This window comes from Chiloscyllium punctatum, chromosome 2, assembly GCF_047496795.1.
Source record: "Chiloscyllium punctatum isolate Juve2018m chromosome 2, sChiPun1.3, whole genome shotgun sequence".
Lineage (NCBI taxonomy): Eukaryota > Metazoa > Chordata > Chondrichthyes > Orectolobiformes > Hemiscylliidae > Chiloscyllium > Chiloscyllium punctatum.
This window is the reverse complement of record NC_092740.1, coordinates 58,652,717-58,665,905: the sequence shown is the minus strand read 5'-3', so window position 1 is coordinate 58,665,905 and position 13,189 is coordinate 58,652,717. Positions and strand designations below refer to the sequence as shown.

The 13,189-nt window shown below is 42.3% G+C and overlaps 1 long non-coding RNA gene across 2 annotated transcripts in view; it reads left to right on the top strand.

Annotated features, from left to right (window-relative positions):
- LOC140484505 (uncharacterized) overlaps positions 1 to 13,189 on the top strand; it is a 128,432-nt gene that overhangs the window by 63,339 nt on the left and 51,904 nt on the right. The window lies entirely within an intron of this gene.

Sequence of the window (13,189 nt, the reverse complement as noted above, 5' to 3'; positions counted from 1 at the left end):
AGGTACTTCACTCCTTAAGTGCTGATCGAGAAGAAATACAGAAAATAGTGGAAACATTTTTTGCCTTTAAGTAAGCATCTGTGGAGAGAACAGGCATGTTGTTAGTGGGATTTTAACACACCTTGACCAGCAGATTTAGACAGTTGAATAGGTGTTAAAATCCAATGTGGTGCACTGATTCAATATTTTCCATTGTGAACCATTGCATGTGAAACGTCTTGGATAATTGTCACAAGCGATTTGTCCACCCAATTTGGGTGGCACGGTGGCTCAGTGGTTAGCACTGCTGCCTTACAGTGCCAGGGACCTGGGTTTGATTCCAGCCTCAAGGACTGTTCAGGACTTGGATTAGGCCACTGTTGGAATTTTGCATGCAATTCTGGTCTCCTTCCTATCAGAAAGATGTTGAGAAACTTAAAAGGTTTCAGAGAAGATTTACAAGGATTTTGGCAGGGTTGGAGGATTTGAGCTATCGGGAGAGGTTCAATAGGCTGGGGCTATTTTCCCTGGAGCATTAGAGGCTGAGGGATGACTTGTAGAAGTTGATAAAATCATGAGGGGCATGGATAGGATAAATAGACAAAGTCTTTTCCCTGCGGTGGGGGAGTCCAGAACTAGAGGGCATAGGTTTCGGGTGAGAGGGGAAAGGTATAAAAGAGACCTGAGGGGCAACTTTTTCACGCAGAGGGTGGTACATGTATGGAATGAGTTGCAAGAAGATGTGGTGGAGGCGAGTACAATTGTAACATTTAAAAGGCATCTGGATGAGTATATGAATAGGAAAGGTTTGGAGGTATATGGGCCAAGTGCTGGCAGGTGGGACAAGATTGAGTTGGGATATCTGTCAGCATGGATGAGTTGGACCAAATGGTCTGTTTCCACACTGTACATCTCTATGACTCTATGAGTCTCTGACTGTCTATGTGGAGTTTGCATGTTTTCTTCGTATCTGTGTGGGTTTCTGTCAGGTACTTCGGTTTCTCCCATAGTCCAAAAATATGCAGGTTAGGTGAATTGGCCATGCTAGTGTCCAGGGGTGTGCAGGCTAAGTGGTTTAGCTATGGGAAATGCGGGGTTACAGGGATAGGGAGGGGGCTAGGTCTGGATAGGATGATTTTTGAAGGGTTGGTGCATACAGGATGGCCTGAATGGCCTCTTTCCGAACTGTAGGGCATCTATGATTCTATAAATGCATACTCATTTCTGGATGTGAGAATGAAAAAGAATAACTAATGGATTGCAAAACAGCTCACAAAATAACTTACATTTATGCATACCCTTAATGCAATTCCTGATATTTGGCCCCTGAATTTGTGTTAAAGAAATTCAAAGACTTTATGCAAGTCATCAAGGTCAGTGAATGCATCGTCACTGGATGATTCCTTGTGCTCCACCAGTCTCATGTTTTTCAGTGGGCTCCTATCAATCACCCAGTAGTATTCCTGGCAATCAGGACTCGGGCATAACATTCAGATGCTCCACCTCACCTTCACATTCCTCGTCATGATGCCAGCCTCACCCCATCCTCTCACAGCCTTTGCATATCTTCAGTTATTGAATAATGCAAGGCCCCATCACACAAACAAATTGCAACCAACTTACATACAGTGTTCATCCCTCTTGCAAGATAAGATGGCCCATGAGAGTAAGTAGTAGAGCAAAAATGAAGCTGGGCAGATACCTTTATTTCACCTGGAGCCTCAGGAAGAAATGGCATTTTGAATCTTGGGGGTGAGCCATGACTGAGGCTGTAGTAGCTGAGGTCACTAAGAACAATCAGGATGGTGTATGTTCCTGTCTTCTGGCTTGTCTCAAATTTCACTTCATTCTGTAATCTACCGTTATTAGCAAATTGTAGATGATTGGACCTCTAATTTTCCATCTCACCTTTTTTCTGTGCTGCATTCTGCTTCCAGATACCCAAGAACTACAATGTCATTGCAGTCTTAGCAGGAATACCAGGCCTCCCATGATAAAGTATCATCACTTAGCTACATCACTAGCTGACACTCTCAGCCACCCATTAAGACTGGCATTGAACAGACTTGAGGGTATAGGACAGACGCAGGTTCTGCACATAGTGAGTCTTGGTCATGAATGGACTGTAACCAAGGCAGAGATTTAAGACAGTTTGTTGCAAGGTTTTGAAGATTAAGACTAGGAGAAGGTCATTAAGCTTCTTGAGCTAGTTCAACCCAGATCATGACTGGTCTGTATCTGAACTCCATTCACTTACTTTTTCTCCATATTCTGCCAGAAACGACCTAGCAATCGTATTTTGAGAATTCTACCATCTCCCCATTTCACCCATCCTCACGTACTGTCCGGCCAGACTACTACTTGTCAAGGTGGTGCAGTCTGAAAACACTCTGTGAAGGCCAAGAGCTGTTCAAGAACATCCTGTAAGGAGGACATATGCCATCTCCCCCACTGGAAATCAGCAAACCTTCACCAGGCCGACTACAGCTACTGGGGTAGAAATGTGTAAGAGCAGCAAACCAGGTAAAGGCACCTGCAAGAGGGAGGTGATTCTGTATATTAAATCTGACTTTTTATTACTTCAATTATGGCTACCTGCAGTTGAGCATTTTAATCATATATGTGACACATAATAGACTCACTATGGCCTCAGCTTTACATTAGAGGAATATAATCCTGCAGCAAAAGTCTCTTCCTGTAAACAACTTTTATTTTTGTCTTTAATAAATTGAAGTTGCACATAAAGTAACCAGCAGGGGTGAAATACTGTTCCAACCCCAAAACTGGAGGGTCAGGTAAGCAGAAGACAGAAGGTGTGAGTGAGGCAGTATTGTTCAATAATCACTCACTGCTCTGACACCACAACTGTCAAATGATTCAAAAGCTTTTATTTGTCACACAGAAAAATTGCTCTCTTTGCTATTGAATAGTGATCTCAAGGCTACAAAAAAAATGAAAGTCCCAGGTACGAGAAGATAGATTTCACTTACAGACAAGACTCATCTCTTTCTTTCAGTTTTATTTTTCTCCCTCTCACTTATAACAATATCCACAGGCAACTTAACAAATGTAACAAAAACCAAATCATTTTGATGTTGTCTACATTGCTCAGCAGTTTCTAATCCTACAACCACTGGGCCCCTCAGTTCCAGCAAGAAGACAGTTCCACAGATTTATAGAGAGTGATTGAGTCATAGAGATATACAACACAGAAACAGACCCTCCGGTCCAACCCATCCATGCCGACCAGATATCCTAATTAATCTAGTCCCATTTGCTAGCACTTCCCTTTTATATTTTACTCCTCTCACCGTAAACTTATGCCCTCTAGTTCTGAACTCTCCCACCACTGCAAAACAACCTTGTCTATTTACTTTATCCATACCCCTCAGGATTTTATAAACCTCTACAAGGTCACCCCTCAGCCTCTGACACTCCAGGGAAAACAGCCCCAGCCTGTTCAGCCTCTCCCTATAGCTCAAATCCTCCAACCCTGGCAACATCCTTGTAAATCCTTTCTGAACCCTTTCAAGTTTCACTATATCCTTCCAATAGGAAGAAGACCAGAATTGCATGCAACATTCCAAAGGTGGCCTAAACAACATCCCGTACAGCCGCAACATGACCTCCCAACTCCTACACTCAATACTCTGACCAACAAAGAAAAACATACCAAATGCCTTCTTCACTATCCGATCTACCTGCGACTCCACTTCCAGAAACTATGAGCCTGCACTCAAAGGTCTCTTTGTTCAGCAACACTCCTTAGGATCTTACCATTAAGTGTATAAGTCCTGCTTTGATTTGCTTTTCCAAACTGCATCACCTCATATTTATCTAAATTAAACTCTGTCTGCCACTCCTCAGCCAATTGGCCCATCTAATCGAGATCCCATTGTAATCTGAGGTAACTTTCTTCCCTGTCTATTACACCTCCAATTTTGGTATCATCTGCAAATTTACTAACTATACATTCTATGTTCACATCCAAATCATTTATATAATTGACGAAAAGTAGTGGATCCAGCTCCGATCCTGTGGCACTCCACTGGACACAGGCCTCCAGTCTGAAAAGCAATCCTCCGCCACCACCCTCTGTCTTCTACCTTCGAGCCAGTTCTGTATCCAAATGGCTATTTCTCCCTGTATTCCATGAGATCTAACCTTGCTAACCAGTCTCCTATGGGGAACCTTGTTGAACACCTTACTGAAGTCAATATAGGTCACATCCACCATTCTGCCCTCATCAATCTTCTTTGTTAATTCTTCAAAAAACTCCATCAAGTTCATGAGACATGATTTCCCACACACAAAGTCATATTGATTATCCCTAATCAGTCCTTGCCTTTCTAAATACATGTACATCCTATCCCTCAGGATTCCCTCCAACGACACCACCGACATAAGGCTCACTGGTCCATATGATTAAAGTATTTAAACCACAACCTCAGATTTATTAGATAATACAATTACACCCTTCCTGCTACATAATATATAATGCCTTAATTTTCATTAATTTAAGCATTGTGCTTTTTTGTATTTTCCTCAATTGCAATTCAATGTATTTAGTGTTATGGCTAATCTGTACTTCCCCTTATTCTTTAAAGAGTAATTTTTTTGGTAACACAGAATGGTTACAGTACAGTCTGTTATGTCTACGTTGAATCACCAAAGGAGTAATTTACATTGCGCCACCAGCAGCTTTTTCTGGGTAGTCCTGCACACTCATTGTTTTCAGATAATTTGTTTTATTCTGTCATAGGACATGAGCATCACTGGCTAGGCCAGCATTTATTGTCCATCCCTAGTTATCCTTGAAAAGATAGTGGTGCTTTCTTGAACTACTGCAGTCCATTTGCCGTCAATAAACTCACATTCCCTTCGGGAAGGAGTTCTATTGACTCCAGTTTTCTTGGGCTCCATGATGCCCAAACTTGGTCAAGTAAGGGATATAATTGCCTAGTGGTATTATCGCTTGACTGTCAATCCAGAGACCACTGTAATGGCTCTGGGAACCCAGGTTTGAATCGTGTCACCGCAGATGGTGGAATTTGAATTGAATTAAAATCTGGAATGAAGAGTCATGACAGTGAATTAATCTCTGATTTTTGGAAAGAAGCCATCTGGTTTAATGAAGTCCTTCAGGGAAGGAAACTGCCATCCTTACCTGGTCTGATCTACATGTGACTCAGACCCACAGCAATGTAGTTGACTCTTAACTGGCCTCTGACGAATTAGGAACGAACAATAAATGCTGACCTAGCTACTGATGCACCCATCCTATCAATTCATCTCTTTGTCCACATTTGAGCTAAAGCTAGAACAAGGTGCGGATGGATCTAAGCTGGGTTTCAGTGAGCAGGTTATACTATGGAAATGCTGCTGGATAGCACTGTTGATGACACCTTCTATCATTTTACTATTGATAGATTATAATTGACAGGGTTTGATGGTGTTCGAGTACAATTCTGCTATTTACTATGGATGCCCGTCCCTGTATTGCTAGATCAGTTTGAAGTCTATCCCATTTAGCAAAGTGATACCACGCACGCAATGGGTTGATATTCTCAATGTGAAGATGGGACCTTGTCTCCTCAAGGACTCTGTAGTGGTCATTCTTACTAATACAGTCATAAACAGATGTATATGTAGCAGCAGATTGGTGAGGATAAGATCAGATATGTTTTACCCCCTTGTTGATGGGCATCAAAGCCAGCTGAGGGGCTCCAGAGTTCATACCATTTCTGAACTTGGCAAGACAGTGCCCTTGACACTTACTGAAGTTTCAAAACGGCTGACAGTTGTAATGCAATGAGGATCTGCCAACAATGAAATATGCAACTTCTAATAAATAGGGGCAGATTATCTTGGCCACAGAGGACTATAGGCCTATATCTCACTTTCTTTGTCCTTTCAAGAGAAAGGGGGCACACACTATCTAGGAGAAGGCCGCGTTGGGAGGAGGGATGCATTTCTTCGAATGCATCACATCTATGGAGCAGATAACAGTATAGTTTGCCAGGGTAGTGGTAGAGGAAGCAGTTAGACATGGATAAATGGGAGCTATTGGTGAACATGGTCTTATAGAGTGTAAGGTAATTAGAAAGAGGATGTAGTGCACTCCAACCTGTCCATTAGCATGTTGCGCAGTGATAACATTAATCACATCAGTTCCTAATCCCCTTGGCTGACTCTCATCATCTCTTCTTGAGTCTCCCTCAGGTGCAAATGTCAAACTCACAGCAACCTGTCCCCTCCTTCTGTGGGGGAGGAGAATAAAAACGTAGTGTCATACCTTCCAAACGCATAGTCCATCAGAATGGATACTCTCGCCTCTGTCCATTCCCAAATGCTTGTAGGTAGGATGGCATAGGATGACGACCATGGCACTCGTGGTTAAAGGAGATACTGGAGTCAGAGATAACTGTGCCTGTTCCTCTTTTGTAGAATGGAGAGCAGACACAGCCCTGTTCAGGTGGACACATGTGGTGCAGGGCATCGGGAGTCATTGACAAGGGCACTCTACATAGAATGGCAGCAGTATAGGTGCTTCCAACTATCGGAGTAACCTGAAACCATGCTATAAGTATTCCATAGGATGCATGAAGCATTGTGTAGCATACACCAATGGTGGCACAGAGATCTTTGGAGGGGATACCAGCTGCGCGCCATATAGTGTTCTCTGCCCCCAGTCATCTAAAGTGCCAGGCATGGGTTGAAGATGCTAAAAATGACGAGGGCATCACCCCATATGGACTCACACACAAGGTTCTACATCTCATTTAAATATCCCACTGAGAAAAGTCCCATTCTTTACTTAGACTACTTACAGTATGGAAACAGGCCCTTCGGCCCAACAAGTCCACACCGACCCACCGAAGCGTAACCCACCCAGACCCATTTCCCTACATTTACCCCTTCACCTAACACTAAGGGCAATTTAGCATGGTCAATTCACCTAACCTGCACATTTTTGGATTGTGGGAGGAAACCGGAGCACCCAGTCATGTTACCAGATCATGTTATTGGTATTTTGCCTTTGCTTTATTGAACCCAAAATTCTCTAATTGCTTTGTGCAATCTAACCATGGTATTACGTTGCTTTTCTGTTTGATGTGACCAACTAAATTGTTCCAAGATTATTGCATTTGCACTAATATTCCATTGCACAAAAGTGTTGTCTGGTTAATAGGTTGTTACCATTCTGAGTTAAAGAACCTTTTCTCCTGAAGCACATGATGAAATTGCTCCTGAATTCTATGCTCACATTCACTGAGTGGAGATAATCTGGACCAGTGATAGTGACAGATTGAGTTTGTTTACACAGGTATTATGGCGCATATTTCAGAGCCCAGTTTAGTAGAATAATGATTGCCCCAAATAAACACTGGCTGTTGGTATGAAACAATATTAATAAGTGTTTTGAAATGAATTGAATTGAAATGTCATAAGATGTGCTATTTTTATAAGACGTTGCAGTGCAATACAGTTGTGAGTAGGAAGGCAGCTCTTTGTATTTATGAGGAGAAATGCTGACTAATGACTACATTGTTGGGTGCAGTGAATATTAAATGCGACAGGCTGTCATTTGTTAACAAACAGGGCACTGATAGAAACTGCATTCTTTAATAAGAATATATCAGAGAAAAGGAAGCATAAATAAAAAGTCAAACATCTGCAAGTTTTGAAACAATTTCTTTCAGAATCTATATCACTGACAAGTTTGAACATACTGTAGTTGATTTTAACCCATTTTAAACCACACTAATGGAATTGAAATTACTTCAAAGTAGAGCCAGTATGCTTAGTACCCAGTTGCATTTGATGATGGAATCAGCACCATTTTGACAAAACCTACCTATGGTGACTGTCTGTGTGGAGTTTGCACATTCTCACCATGTCAGCGTGGGTTTCCTTCAAGTGCTCCAATTTTCTCCCACAGTCCAAAGCTGTGCAGGTTCGGTGAATTGGCCATGCTAAATTGTCCATAGTGAAAGTGCAGGCTAGGTGGATTAGCCATGGGAATTGCAGGGAAGGGGCTTGAGTCTGGGTGGGATGCTCATTGGAGAGTCAGTGCAGACTTGATGGGATGAATGGCTTACTTCCGTATTGTGGGGATTCTGTGATTCTATGGGATGTACCTATTCAGTATATCTGTTTGAATAAATAAATTGGGGCCTTTAGGTTCTGTTTGACACTTTAGCATGGTCAATTGGAGTGTGTGTAGTGATTGCTTAGATTAGCTCCACAAACCATTGAGATAATATGGTCAGAAGTGGTAAATCTGAAGTTGTTTCTGTGGAATCAAAATGCACAGGAATAATGTGGGCCACTTCCAAAAAGACAGAGAGAGACACGCACGTGCGCACGCACACACACGTACACACACGTGCACACACCTCCCGCAATCCGATATACTCCCACCCTCCATACACCTCTACACACACATCGTCACACACACAAACACTCCCACACTCCACAAACATAACCCACACACATCCCTCACACACCACATGCATCCCCATATCCACACATGTACCTACCCCCAACCCCACACCCACACCTACACCAATTATTGACCATGGCCCTCCCCAAACCTGCAATTCCCTTGCTCTACCCAGTCAGCAAAATACATCAGGATTTGAATTTTAGCACCTTACAACTCACTAGCTACATATAAATAAGGTCATGGCCTCAAAATTATAGTGAAAAGGAGGTGGCAGTCTTTGCCACTTGAGGGCTACAATGTCAAAACTAGTCTTAGTGACATTCCATTTTGATTCCAGACAGTTCCAATATTCTGACTTGATTTGAATTATTATTGTCATGTACCGAGATACAGTGAAAAGTATTGTTTTGTGTGGTCACCAGACAAATCATACCTTACATAAGTACATTAGGGTAACAGAATGAATGTAGAATATATTAAGCTACGAGAGAAGTTGAGAGAAAGATCAACTCTAATATATCATAACTCAGATAACAGCAGGGAATAAGCTTTTCTGAATAGTGTTTCAGCTTTTATTCGTTCTCTATTCATTTCTCACCCTGCCGTTATGTCACAATTAGGTACAGAATGATAAAGAAAGAACTTCACTTTGCCACTCAAATAAGTTCAAATTGATCATAATATGAAAGAGTATCTATAGAGCATAATTTGACCAGTTTCATCCTCAAATAGAAGTCCAAGTTTCTATCAAGGAGACTCTTTGGTTGCCCAGTGGTAGGTCATACAGTCATAGAGTCATAGAGATGTACAGCATGGAAACAGACCCTTCGGTCCAACCCGTCCATGCCGACCAGATATCCCAACCCAATCTAGTCCCACCTGCCAGCACCCGGCCCATATCCCTCCAAACCCTTCCTATTCATATACCCATCAAAATGCCTCTTAAATATTGCAATTGTAGCAGCATCCACCACTTCTTCTGGCAGCTCATTCCATACCCGTACCACCCTCGTAGGTCTCTTTTATATCTTTCCCCTCTCACCCTAAACCTATGCCCTCTATTTCTGGACTCTCCGACCCCAGGGAAAAGACTTTGCCTAAGCATGCCCCTCATAGTTTTGCAAACCTCTATAAGGTCACCCCTCAGCCTCCGATGCTCCAGGGAAAACAGCCCCAGCCTGTTCAGCCTCTCCCTATAGCTCAAATCCTCCAACCCTGGCAACATCCTTGTAAATCTTTTCTGAACCCTTTCAAGTTTCATAACATCTTTCCATTAGGAAGGAGACCAGAATTGTACGCAATATTCCAACAGTGCCTTTTAAAATTTTAACCATCAGGTTAATGAGTGCAATTTTTATCAAAAATTAACAACAAATCTCAATACTCCTCTGTTTACAATACTGAATGGACTACATAAATGTTGACTGATCAACCAGCGTGGTATACTGTGTGACTTTAATAAATTATTGGTTTATTGATAGACATAGGAATGAAACTTGAATTTGTCATTTTATGTCATTATCAGAGGGAAGTATTTCTATAATTTGGCCTGACCAGGAATCATTGAATCTTATAAAGCAGAACGACGCCATTCGTAGAGTCCCTACAGTGCAGATAGCAGTCATTCAGCTTGTCAAGTCTGCATCAATCCTCCAAAGAGCCACCCTCCCCATTCCTATAACCCACATTTCCCATAGCCAACACACCCTAACTTGCACATCTTTGGACTGTAGGAAAAAAACAGAGCATCTGAAGAAAATCCACACAGACACAGGGGAGAATGTGCAACCTCTTCACAGGCAGTCACCTGAGGGTGGAATTGAATTCTGTTGTTCTCTGCTGGCTTTTTGAAAGAACTTTCCAACCTAGTATCCCACCAGGGGCTAAACTTTCAGACCTCAATGAGTTCTGAAACGAGGTAGAGTGGGGGTTTGTGCAGAAAATATTAGCGCTGGCCAGCAAGTCATTTTTGAAATGTTCCCAGCACTGGCACTGTTCATCAGGATGGAGGGAGGGCAGGAAAGTAACCTGAATTCAGGGCAGTTCAGCTTGATAAAGAGCTTATAATGGTCCTGTCAAAGAGGGCCTGACCAGTTGAAGGGAATTGTGTGCAGTGCCAGCAGTCAGTCATAGTTTCCCACAGGGAATTACCGCAGCATCATTAGAGCATCAGATGAAGAGAGAGATTTGGAAAGAGATCCCCATCTGGCATTGAATAGGTGGTGCAGAGAAGGGTAGCCAGCACTACGGAAAGGGGTCAGAAAGCAGGGGAAAAGCCTGCCAACTCCAATAGGATGGCCACCTGTTCACAAAGAATGCTGCAACTGGAAATGGTGGAATGATTCCTGGATTTTGTGCTTGGGGATTAGGGAACCATGGCAGGAAGGGAAAACCCCAGGTATGAGAAGGGCAAAGAAAAGGAAGTAGGTGCAAAATGGTAACAGAGATTATATCTGGAGATGACTAAGATCCATTGCCACAGGACATTGCAAACCTTTCGGATGATGATCACAGATGTTTATGTTCTCAGCATTGAAGATTTTGCAAAATACAGGACTGCCTGCCATGCCCTGTCCGTGGCTGTGAAAGTCACTGTGGACTTGAACGTCTTCACTTTTGCCTATTTCAAGGGTCAACTGCAGAGCTTCGGGACATCTCACAAATGGTTGCAGATCGCAACAACCTGCTGATGGTCTCTGTGCTGGACAGTACATTTATGTCAAGACACATGCAGGAGAGAGAGCATTGTGGTTCTTCCAGCATCATCGCACTCCCCACCTGTAATGCATCATCTATTGAACCCATGTGATCATTAAGGCACCGACTGAGCAGTCAATAAAATCTTCAACAGAAAGAGCTTTCTCTCTCTCTCTCTCTCTTTCTCTCTCTCTCAATGTCCAACTTCTTTCATCTGCTTTCTCCTTCTTGGCAGCTGCTGTGCCTCCTTCATCACTCAACAGTCCACGCTTCATCAGGTTATCACTCCAACATCCAAAAGTGTGTGGATGGATCCTAGAGGACAAGAGATATGACTTGAAGAGTTGGCTACTGATTCTTCTAAGCAAGTTCCAGATAGAGGCACAGAGCTGACACAACTATTATCACCTACTCCTAAAGAAAATCATTATGCAGGCCATTCAGCTTATGGTGCCTTTCTATTTGGGTGATGCTTTCTAATACCACCTAATATACAAGGATCTCTCTGTCACTGTTATCTTCTCCTTTCTGCATCAGATAGCATCCAGAGAGATATGGACATTAGAGGTAGTAAGGATCTTGAGCAAAGCAGCTCAGTGGGGCAAGAGCAGGTATGAGAGGAGGAGGGAAAGGATGTGGAAGATGACACTGACCAGAGATAGTCACCAGCAGCAGGTTGAAGTGGCCACGTATGGTTCAGGGCATGAAGGCCACATTAGGATATCTTGAATGGGTTGCATGTAGTGATGGTCAGAGGTAGATGTCCAAGTTGTAATGACTGAGGTTGGAGAAATGCACTGTTGCTCTAGGTGCACTATTCAACAGTTCATGACATAAAGAAAAAAATACTTATTCCAGTTACCAAGATGACCAAATAAATACCTTATCTATATAATGTTTTAAGTAACAAGAACTACCAGCCAGATTTCTTAAGAAACACAATTACTTAATTACTATTAAAACAAAACATATTCAATAAAGATACTTAATAATTGATTCACATAGACAGTCAGTAATTTAGAAGTAAAACTAGTTATTCCTCTGAACATCCTATACATACATAGGTAGTCATCAGGGAATTGGGAAAAGAAATAGATTTCTCTGCAAGGATTAGCTTTTGAAAAGAAAAACACTTGGCCATTGCTTTATTCATGAAAGTAAAAGGATAAAGTTAAAAGTGTTCTGGAATCTGTTGCTCTGATATGTTAGCGGTTATGGTCAAGGCACTAATCACACACAATTGTCTCTGAAATATTGCAGACATTGCTTACTTAGGAAATTAATCTTGAGATGTTTATTCAATCGCATGCTAAACAAATAATTAGGTTTCAATTTTTTTCGGAAATCGCAAAGATCAGCTGGGCAAGTCCAAAAAGTGTGCAGGTTAGGTGGCTTAACCATGCTAAATTGTCCAGTAGCATCCAGGGATGTGTAGGTAGGTTTGCCATGGTAAAAATGCAGAGTTATGGGGACAGGGAGTCGGGTTTAAGTGGGATGCTCTTTGGAGGGTCGGTGCAGACTTGATAGGCCAAATGGCCTGCTTTCACACTGTAGGGATTCTATGATTCTAACTTGTACTCAGGAAGCTTTCCTCCAACTTAGCGTCTTCTTAGTGGGCTTTTCTCCAGCTGAATCTGATAAAATAAGCATCTTTCCAAAAACACTGTTCAAAACAGCCCCAGTTGGGGTCTACACCAAAGTCAACAATTAGTACTAGTTATGTAATTTACAAAAGGCCTCATTAAATCAAAAATCTCCAATATCCATAGTGAACTATCAATAATCTTTTTTCAAGAAACTGTGCCAGGTATTTTTCCAAAAACACAGGTGGCAGAGTGGCTTAGTGGTTAGCACTGCTGCCTCACAGCACCAGGGTCCCTGGTTTGATCCCAGCCTTGGGCGACTGTCTTTGTGGAGTTTGCATATTCTCCCCGTGTCTGCATGGGTTTCCTCTGGGTACTCTGGTTTCCTCGCACATTCCAAAGATGTGCGGGGCAGATGAATTGGCCATGCTAAATTGTCCATAGTTGTTAGGTGTATTACTCAGAGGGAGGTGGTTTACTC